The sequence below is a fragment of the Adiantum capillus-veneris genome, chromosome 8, assembly GCF_014529385.1.
Source record: "Adiantum capillus-veneris isolate H3 chromosome 8, ASM1452938v2, whole genome shotgun sequence".
Classification (NCBI taxonomy): domain Eukaryota; kingdom Viridiplantae; phylum Streptophyta; class Polypodiopsida; order Polypodiales; family Pteridaceae; genus Adiantum; species Adiantum capillus-veneris.
The window spans coordinates 48709037-48719352 of NC_140938.1; positions in this window are offsets into that span (position 1 = coordinate 48709037).

Sequence of the window (10316 nt, forward strand, 5' to 3'; positions counted from 1 at the left end):
ATGCATCAATTTGGTCGTTAGTTGTTAGGCCCTTAGCTACTACACACTTCAAAATGTAGAAGTCAACAGCCTCCTCATTATTCTATTCAGAAGTGACATCAAAATTGTCTCCAGGTGTAAGAGCATCACTTAAGGAGTCATAATGACCTGCATAAGTGGCACCATGGAACTCCTCATTGTCTGAGTCTCCGTATGACTGGGAATAATTAGCAAGTGGCTCCAAAGTATGATATTGCCATGTCTCCACATGTGATCTGTTCATACACCTTCTCCAATGGCCAAGCCTGCAAGGAAAACAAAAGCATGACAGCTGTTTTGATTGCAATGCACAAGTGTTGTTCTTAGAATACCCATTCACACAGTGCATTGCTCTAGAGCCCTTCAATGGTTTGCAGTTCCATTGATGGGATCGCTGAACATCACCTAGCTTGACCTCCCAGAACACCCTACTGACCTCGCTCTTTTGCTTGTCATACATAGTAGTTGCTCCAGTACTGAGATGCATTCTCAAAAAAGAGACAACTTCAATTGCACAAGTCAACCACACGCTATTTTGCTTCAATTGCTCATGAGTTAGAGCCCTTTTAATGACAGCCCCAGCCCCATCATGTTCCCCCTTTCCATGTCCTCAGCAAAAAAATTTCCAATTCATTTCCATGCCATTAAGGCTCCAATATCTAGCAACAAAGTAAACGTTCGCTTTGCTTTAAATTGTGAAGCTGCACCATCTGACCAAACCCAATGTTTTTCAAAGCTTATCCCTTGATCTCTCAACCATTGAGCATGTAAGAGAAAAGCATGTTGCACAAATAAGGTGTGATGTTGTTTATCATCTGAGACAACAAAGTGCATGGTCTTCTTTATTGCACCTGATGCGATGCGAAAATAAGTAATCACGACAAAGATAGTGACCTGCTTAGTGTACCAATGCATTGACTTGATCTCATTTTGGTCCTTGAAGGAGTAGTTCTCTGCAAAGTCAACGACGGAGACAACCACATCATCTGGAAACAAATAAATGCAGTCCTTGAACTGTTGTGCTTGCCACCTAAATATAAAATTGTGAGTGACATACTTCTTCAAGTGGTCTTGGTACACTCGCAAAAGTTCTCTAGGCAGCATTTTCTTGTGGACAATGTCTTTCACAGTGCTCTTTCTAGCTTCATTATTTAATCCAATAGCACCCACTATATTTTCAAAAAACTTAGCAAATACTTTCTTACTCTGCTCAACTTCTTCTCTTGGACATATCTGAATATTACCTACACCCCATGCATTGCATGTTCCCATTAAGCATTGGTAGCTATGGAAACTATGTCCTGCAAGTATAGGGCAGAGTATAGACTCCAACAGTGAAATGGTACTCATACTTGCATTTTTGTATGCAAGACATCCATGGTTGGCAACTTCATCATGATGAAGGCATATAGGGTAGCTGCACATGTAGCAAGAACCATGAAGATAAAAAATTCCAGTCCGCATGTGATTTACTGCCTCTTTAAGGAAAATCATTTGTACATGCACAATACAACAGCAGGTGTAGCGATCCCTCAATTTTCGGACAAAGAATGGTTTCATAGACTCGAAGCAACATTGTGAAATCTAGATATCCGCATACTTTCTCTTGAATCTTAAATAAAGCTCCACCTGCAATATACATGTATACAAATGTTAAAAATAAACTTAGCATTCAAAACTGGTTAAATTGTTTCAAAACATTAAAAAGTGATTCTATATCATTAAAAACTGGTGTGCACCACTAAAAACTAGTAATGATACATTCAGTAGTATTGTTTTACCTGTGAAAATAATGCACCACAAATACAAATTAGTGTAGAAACCAGTAACCATACAAAAAGGTAGAATATTAAGAGGTTGTGTGAGGACAACTTAATAGTGGTGAGAAACAGCATTCAACATAACTAGAAAGTGGTTCGGCACGACTTAAAAGTGAATTCAAACCACTTGACGGTGATGAACCGCCAATAAAAAATGGTGTGCACTGCTTGATATATGGTGGGCAACGATTAAAAAGTGGTGAGTAAGGACATGAAAGTGCTGGGGAAGTTCAAAACTAGCACTTAAAAAGTAGCTGGGAGGGACAAAGTACTAGGCGACAGACCAGCATTAGCACTAGATAGTAGTCCAACACAACTTGAAAGTGGAGGAGCTCTTGTGAAAAGTGTTTGATGACCACTTTAGAGTGGTGAGCGACTAGTTCAAAGTGGCCAATCACCAATTAAAATCTAGCACTTAAAAAGTAGCTGGGAGGGACAAAATACTAGGCGACAGACTAGCATCAGAACTAGATAGTGGTCCAACACAACTTGGAAGTGGAGGAGGTCTTGTGAAAAGTGCTTGATGACCACTTGAGAGTGGTGAGTAACTAGCTCAAAGTGGGCAGTCACCACTTGAACGCGGATTCTGGTCACTTGAATGCGGTTTCTCGCCACTTGAAAGCGGGAACTTGCCGCTTGATTGCAGTGACAAGGTTTTAGCTACCACTTGAAAGTGGTGTCTCGCCACTTGGGAGTGGTGCCTCATCACTTGCATGGAGTGATGATTGATGTAGTGACTTAGCACATGAAAGTGGTGTCTCACCACTTGACGACCACTTGAAATTAGTGAGCAACTACTTCAAAGTGGGCAGTCACCACTTGAACGCCGATTCAGGTCACTTGAATGCAGTGTCTGGCCACTTGAAAGCGGGAGCTTGCCGCTTGATTGCAGTGACAAAGTTTTAGCTACCACTTGAAAGTGGTATCTCACCACTTGATGACCATTTGAGAATGGTGAGCAACTAGTTCAAAGTGGGCAATCACCACTTGAACGCGGATTCTGGTCATTGGAATGCGGTGTTTGGCCACTTGAAAGTGGTGTCTCACCACTTGGGAGTGGTGTCTCACTACTTGCATGGAGTGATGACTAACGTAGTGACTTTGCACATGAAAGTGGTGTCTCACCACTTGATGACCACTTGAGAGTGGTGAGAAACTAGTTCAATGTGGGAAGCCACCACTTTAACACGTTTTCTGGTCACTTGAATGCGATGTCTGGCCACTTGAAAGCGGGAAATTTTCGCTTGATTGCAATGAAAAGGTTTTAGTTACTACTTGAAAGAGGTGTCACACCACTTGGGAGTGGTGCCTCACCACTTGCATGGAGTGATGGACTGACGTAGTGACTTAGCACATGAAAGTGGCTTCTCACCACTTGAATGCGGTCAGACACCACGTGAAAGTGGTTTTTATATGTGTAAGCTTCATTGTGGTGTGACAACACTTGTAAGTGTTTACTAAAAAAATGTGTTCAAACTCCACTAATATGGTTTTGGTTACCATCATAAGGTGGTGGACACCATTCGTGCAGCAGCAGTAAAAAGTCTATGGCACTACTATAACTGTTGCACCATGACTAAAAGCTGCTACATCACTTGGAAAAAGTGAGCTGCACCACCAAAAACGTTTGCACTTGTAACACCCCTAGGAGTTTGTAAAACACGTCTGTTAGCATTGGGTAAAAAAAACTTTTTAGTGGGTGAACACCACTTTGTAGGGTTTACGGTGCAGCGTTGGTGCATTTCTAGTAAAAACTATTTCTTAAACATTAAAAACTGGTTCAAACACACTAAAAAGTGGTGTGGAAACACAAGTAAAAGTGCTTCAAAAACATTTAGAACTATTGATCAAATTTTAGAAGTGGTTCAGATACGATTAGAGACTAGTATAGTAATGTTTCACCACTTTTTAATGTTGCAGCACCACTAGAAAGTGGTGCAAAACACCAAAACAATCTGTAGCACTAATAAAAATAAGTATAGAAACATAATGTTGTGGCAGTAATGAGTTGTAGCACCAGTAAAAAGTGGTATAGAAACATAATTTTGTAGCAGGAATATGAGTTGTAACACCAATAAAAAGTGCTAAGAAAATATATCAATTACGTGAGGCTCCTCAAGAAGGTGGATTGGATGCTTTACATATGCACATCTAGCTAGTCTCTTACTGCAAGCATCTTTCTTGTTGGGGGACACCCTCGTCTCATCCGTCCAAAATTGAAAGGCTATGTCTTTAACAGTTTGAATGATGTGAGTTCTCCGTGCATCATGTCTATGACACGAAGATGCAGGGAACGAACCATCGGATTCACATGACACTATTAAGTGATGTTTGGCTGAATATAAGTTTCTTTTGTGGATCCCCATGAGCTTGGCAGCTTGCGGTATGCTCATGTCAGTGTTTTGGTCCTTGCTTCCACCATTCACCAACATCAACATTGCTGATTTCTTCACAAAAAACTCGTCTGAAGATCTTGGGATCTTCACATGATTCAAAGTGTTGCGGATGTTTCTCAGCATAATTGCTTTCAACTCTTTGGATTTACTCTGCATAGTAAGGAAGCAAGGATGTTGAAGAAGTTCATCAAAGATTTCCTTCCTACCACTTGCATCCATTCCCACGGTTAATGTATCAAAGTGTTGTACCATAGATTGACATATCCTTCGTTTTTTTCTTTCATCCATCCCCCCTGTATTGCTTTCCGTCACAAAGTTGATCGTTGCCTTACGTTGCTTTCGTTTCTGAGCAGCCTAATATTCCCTCATTAATTTTCTGCGCTGAAGTTGAGCTTCTCTACTCAATGACGATGAGCTGATAGGCAGTTCTTCACTGTGCTCCATTGTTGTAGTACTTTCAAAGGATTGCTCTACAAGAAATACAATACAAATCATAACTACATGCTATACTTTTAATTAATACATGGCACTTCTTGCACTAATTAGCAAGATACTAATGAAACATGATAAATGTTTACATACCTCAAGAATCATCAAGTAGAAGAGGAACCTATAGAGATAGGTTCGTGTGAGAGAGAGAGAGAGAGAGAGATGAGCGCGAGCTCAGACACAAGAGGAGCCATGCTTAGAGAGAGAGAGAGAGAGAGAGAGAGAGAGAGAGAGAGAGAGAGAGACGGGGCTGAGTGATACAGAAAGCTTAGCAAGAGCTCTGTGAGAGAGAAACAGAGAGGATCTAGATAGAGCTCCAAGAGAGATCTCAGAGACAAAGAAAACTCAAAGCAGAGAGAAAGCTCAGACAGGTTGTAGCGGGAAAGAAGAGACGGACAATAATGCAACGTTCATCAACAGTAAATTACATTTAGTCTCATTAATTGTGGTACGTTAGGAGACTTAATTGACCCACTTTTAAAACACCCACTTTTAAGCACAAAAAAGCAATGTCCTTGACGTTACTTTCCAGGCCACTTATACATGCTTTCATCCAAAAAAGTTTATAGCTTTTCATAAGAAGACTGATTGTCTATCATTACAAGATGCTAAAACTAGAATTTGAGTTGGTTATGTAGGCTTTGCAGATGAATCGCTTCGTTATTTCTCAATGTAATCGCTTTTTTTGCGAGGTAATCCCTGCTAGGCACTCAAAAATGAATCTCTGATAATTTGTGACAAATTACATGCTAAGTACTCAAAAACAGATCTTGATTGTCGAAAAGGAATAAAAATTAAAAAAAAGTTGAAGAATCCAACCAAAATAGATACAAGGGTATTTTGAGAATTTTTGAAATTAGAAGGGTATTTTGGTAATCTTAAGACCACCTAAGCATTTTAGAAGAGGTAAACTAGAAAGTTAAACGAGGGATAGATAGACTTTCCCTTCAACTTTCCCTTTTCCAAATTAGATGAACCTAAACATCTACTCTTATTCGAAAAGAAATGAAAAAATCATTTTGGCCACCTATTATTTTTTGGGAGGGTTTAACGCACATTGGGAAAGAGATTCCAGCCTTTGTTATTGGGCAAGCAGTATAGATTGAGAGGTTTTTCTTTAAAGGTTGGGATGTGAAAAGTAAAGGTCTACTATATTTTTTTTAAACAAGAATCAAACAAAGTTGTAGGCCAAGGGTGGTAAAGAGGGGGGTATTTAAAGTTGGAGCTTCAGGAGGATGCCATCCTGACATATCATATTTACGCTTGCAGTATATTGCACTTTGGTTTGTTGGGTTGGGTCAAACCAAGTTCCAACCATGGTAGAAGGCGGGGTTATAGTGTGTGTAGTTTTGGCCAACAAGGGGTTGAGGAGTTTGTGGTGAAGAGCTAGGAGTTGAAGAAGGGAAATGGAAAAGAAAAAGAGAGGAAGGTTTAATATTCTAGGTGAGTTACTCTTAAAATTTTGAGTAAGTGATGTAGGGAGGTGAGAATCTCAAGGTGACAAGCAGGAAGTGGAAGTGACTATTGAGGTACAGGCGGCATGTGCCTTGCCCCAAGGTTGGATTTTTGGTGTCCCAGTTTTCACTAACTTCACTGACCACTAACTTTATTCTTTCTACATAAAACAATAAGGGGTCTCACTCATTTAATAGTGGGGACATCATCCACTCACACGGTCTAGTAATCTACACTCGCCACACGCGTAGCTACACTACACAACTCACCGCACACGCACCTGCACTACACAACTTTCACATTGGCATGTTGTTCAACTGATATCAAAGCGTAGGGGGAATGGCAATGCCAACCTTGACATTTTGTCATGGAGAGCAGAGCAAAAGCAGGAACAAAACTACCATTTTCGTGCTTCAAAACACCGTTTTTTGCAAATCTCTATCATAGGGAGTCAGATAGATATGATCTAGGAGTTTAGGTTGGGATTTTGACATGTTTTAGATATAATGACGATGTCTTTTTTTTAACACTAGAATGGTAACAGGACACTTTTATGTCCTTGGACACTTTTGTGTCCTGTTAAGTGACCATTTGCTTGAATTATTTGAAGAGTATGAAAATGAATTTCTAGGTGCTATTTATCCACAAAGTTGCCTTATGAGCTGAAAAAAACTTAGCATTTTTTTTTGAGTATCGATCTCACCATTAACCTTACTCTTGCACAACATTTTTGAACCTAAACTGTGTGAAAAAACGGGTCCTGTTTTTGGCTTTTTTTTCAATTTTTGGCAACTATACCAATCTAAACTTCATGTTTGTGAGGCTTAGATGGCTAGAGGTTAGGTCTTCATTGTTACCAACACGTTTTGATGCTTGTAGGGAGAGCTAAGTGTTAAAATTGAAAGTTATGACCAATTTACAAGAATTGTATAATCCTATTTTTTGGCCAAAATTAACACTTTTATGATTTTTTTGGTGGCTTTCTTGATATCCAAATTCAATTTTGATTGTGTAACTGTAATGTATAACATAAAGCTAATCTTCCTTGAGTTTTGGGGGACCTAATATGCTATATAGCATAGTATACGATGATGGTTGAGTTTTTTGATTTGTTGAAGAATACGATACATTTTAGATTAGCAAGTATAACTTTCTCAATATTGCTAGTTTCTTGGTCCAATTGTGTGTATTTTGTAGGTGGTGACCATATATAATCATAGACTACAAACTTGGCTAGATATTGAGTAGTTTCTATGGGTTTCTAGAGGTCATAATGCTAAACCCAGTTTTTTCATGTTTGCTGTATTTAGCACTTTATCATTGCCCCCAAGGTTCCAATTGTAAGAGATCCATTATCCTTTTGACATGCTCCATGGGTCCTTTTGAATCCAGAGGCCCAAAGGCAACTAAGAAAACATGTATATAGTATTTGTATTGAGCGTGACTATAAAAACTTTGATGATAGGTCCAAAAAATGGCAAAAATGCAACTTTTTTGTACCTATTTTTTTTTCCCAAAAAAAAATTAGTGAGGTAAAAGCAACCATATGTTTGGTCACCAACCCATTGAAGTTAACGGGGCATTTTATCTCATGTCCTACAAAAATCTCCACTCTTATTTATATGCAATCAACCGTAAGAAATTGCTGTTTTGGGCAAAATGCACTGGTCCATCAACTTTGGAGGCTTGTAGTGACCAAGGGATGAGAAAATTAACAAGTTTCTCATTTTTTCCATATGTAGTAGTTATTGAACTATAAGCTCATGAAAGGATTTTTCAAAATGAGTGGATCTACTATGGTTTTGGAATTTTTTCCCAAAACCCTGAAAGGACACTTTTATGTCCTATTAGGTTACCATTCTAGTGTTAAATTTGGATCAGAATTTTACAAGGTGTAGCACCGGTAGGTCTAAGAGTCTATCTCAAGGTTTCTTGATGTTTCAGCCGCATTGGTGATATTAAAATTTTGGAATTGTGAACACTAATTTGTTGTAGCAACCTACAACAATTTCTACGCATAGAAACCTTGAGAATTAGACTCCTACATTGTCCAGCATTATGTAGTTTGTGTCTCTACATATGTGTGTCACACTATGGTGTTATTTGAGAGATGATTTACCTTGGAATTGTGTATACAAGTGTTGATTTGGGATGTGGCTTTCGGATTGACGTACATACATCCGGAAATGGTTTTGTGCACATTGAGATTGTGTGGGATTTCAAAGAGGTTACATCACTTGGTTTGGTTCTTTTTAGTTATATATGCATATGTGGATACAAATTAAGCTAGGTAGAGCTCAAAGGTAATAGATTCACAGGCATATAAGTGTTTTGGATAGGTGGAGTTATTTAGAGAGCTTCCTCATGCAAGAGTGAGCTTCTATGCACTTTGTTCAACCCAACGATTTGTTTTTCTTCTCTCCATCGTATTTGGAGAGCTTTTAGTCAATTTGACTTGATGTATGACAAATTGTGGACAAGAGATTTTATCTTTGATTATACGCATAGTCGAGTTGGCTTTATTGTTTCTATTATTAAATTTTTTTGTGTTGCTAGTTCTTAATGGCTAAGAGATATTGCTCAATTTACCAAGGAGACCTTTTTGGATTTTCTCCAGGATTCTTGGCATAGTCTCTATGTATTTGCAATTTACTCTCGGATGTTTTAGTGGTCAAGTGTGACTCCCACATTGATAGTGATTGCATTTTATCACTTCGGTGGGCTTGGTCACTTTAGGACACAGTTTTAGTGTTCTTCTATCCACTCTTGCATGAGTGACTTAAAGCGTATACTCGTAGTGGGTACAGATTATAGGCTATGCATTGTTTTCTATTGATGGATATTCTGATCATGAATCTACTACTTATAGGTTATACTATATAGATACTCACAGATTATAGGTTCTATAGATTTACACGTACAGGGTTACAGAGTTTTCCCATTTTGTAGCACTATTTTTGGGATGCGTAGTTAGCATTGCATTTGTTATCTACTTATGCACGTGGATCATGCGTTTTATGCTCAATTGAGAGATTTATCCCAATTTGTGTCTGCATTATCTGTTTGGTGCTTGTTTATGCATTGATGATGCTTGGTTTAGAGCAGAGGTTGGGAATTCTTTTGTACATCTCTTGGTAGAGCTTTGTCAAGCTACAGTTTCATATGCGAGCATTGGATTGATGTAGTGATCATGTTTGATTAGAGTAGTGGCCGAGAGATCTCCCACTTTGATATGTATATGGGTTTTTCATTGGTTTGACATTTATTATGTGTGACAGTTCAGAGTCGACAATGATGACTCAAGACAAGCAAAGGTCTCGTAGTTGTTGGTACATATGTTGTTGGGTCGCACCATGTCGTGAGTGGTTTAGTACCTTTTCTAGTGGGAGGCTTGGCCGTGTTCACTTGGCTGATGGTTCAACAAATGACAAAGAGGGTAGAGGAAAGATATTCGTGTCGTTATCAAATGGTGAATCTTTTACGATACACCATTTGTGGTATGTTCTTGAGATTGTGCACAATTTGATCTCCATGAAATAGCCAGCAGATTGTGGATGTCATGTATTACTTTGAGAGTCGTCTTTTCGAGATGCATTGCGAATTTCTTGTGATTGTGAGAGGAGTTAGATATGGCTTCTCCGCTCCATTGGACATATTAGAGGTAGCTATGCAAGACATATGAGTGGACTTTGCAAAGGTAGAGGTGTAGTGGGATTTCTCCAATGAGACAAAGTACATGTTCTCAAAGCCTGTGTAGACAGAGGTAGAGTGGGCCTGCTCCCTAGAGACACGTGTTGAGATAACAGACATGGGAGTCTTTGATATGATCATGCTATAGGTTGATGAGGTGATGATAGGACATATAATTTCACCTATGGATGATAGGGACGTAGCCCTTCTAGTGTCAACAATGACACATTCAAATGTGATGAGTATTCTTGATGATGGAGTGTATATAGATAGGAATGAGGAGGCTAGTATTGCCAAGATTGCGTAGATTTCATCAGCGTTTGGACATATCATATATGACCTACTAGTATCAAGGCCCAACCTAGTAGCTATAGTGGGAGCATTTGTAGCAGGTATTGTCAATCATAGAATAACTAACACTAATATGAAGCATTGGCGATCTATGCAA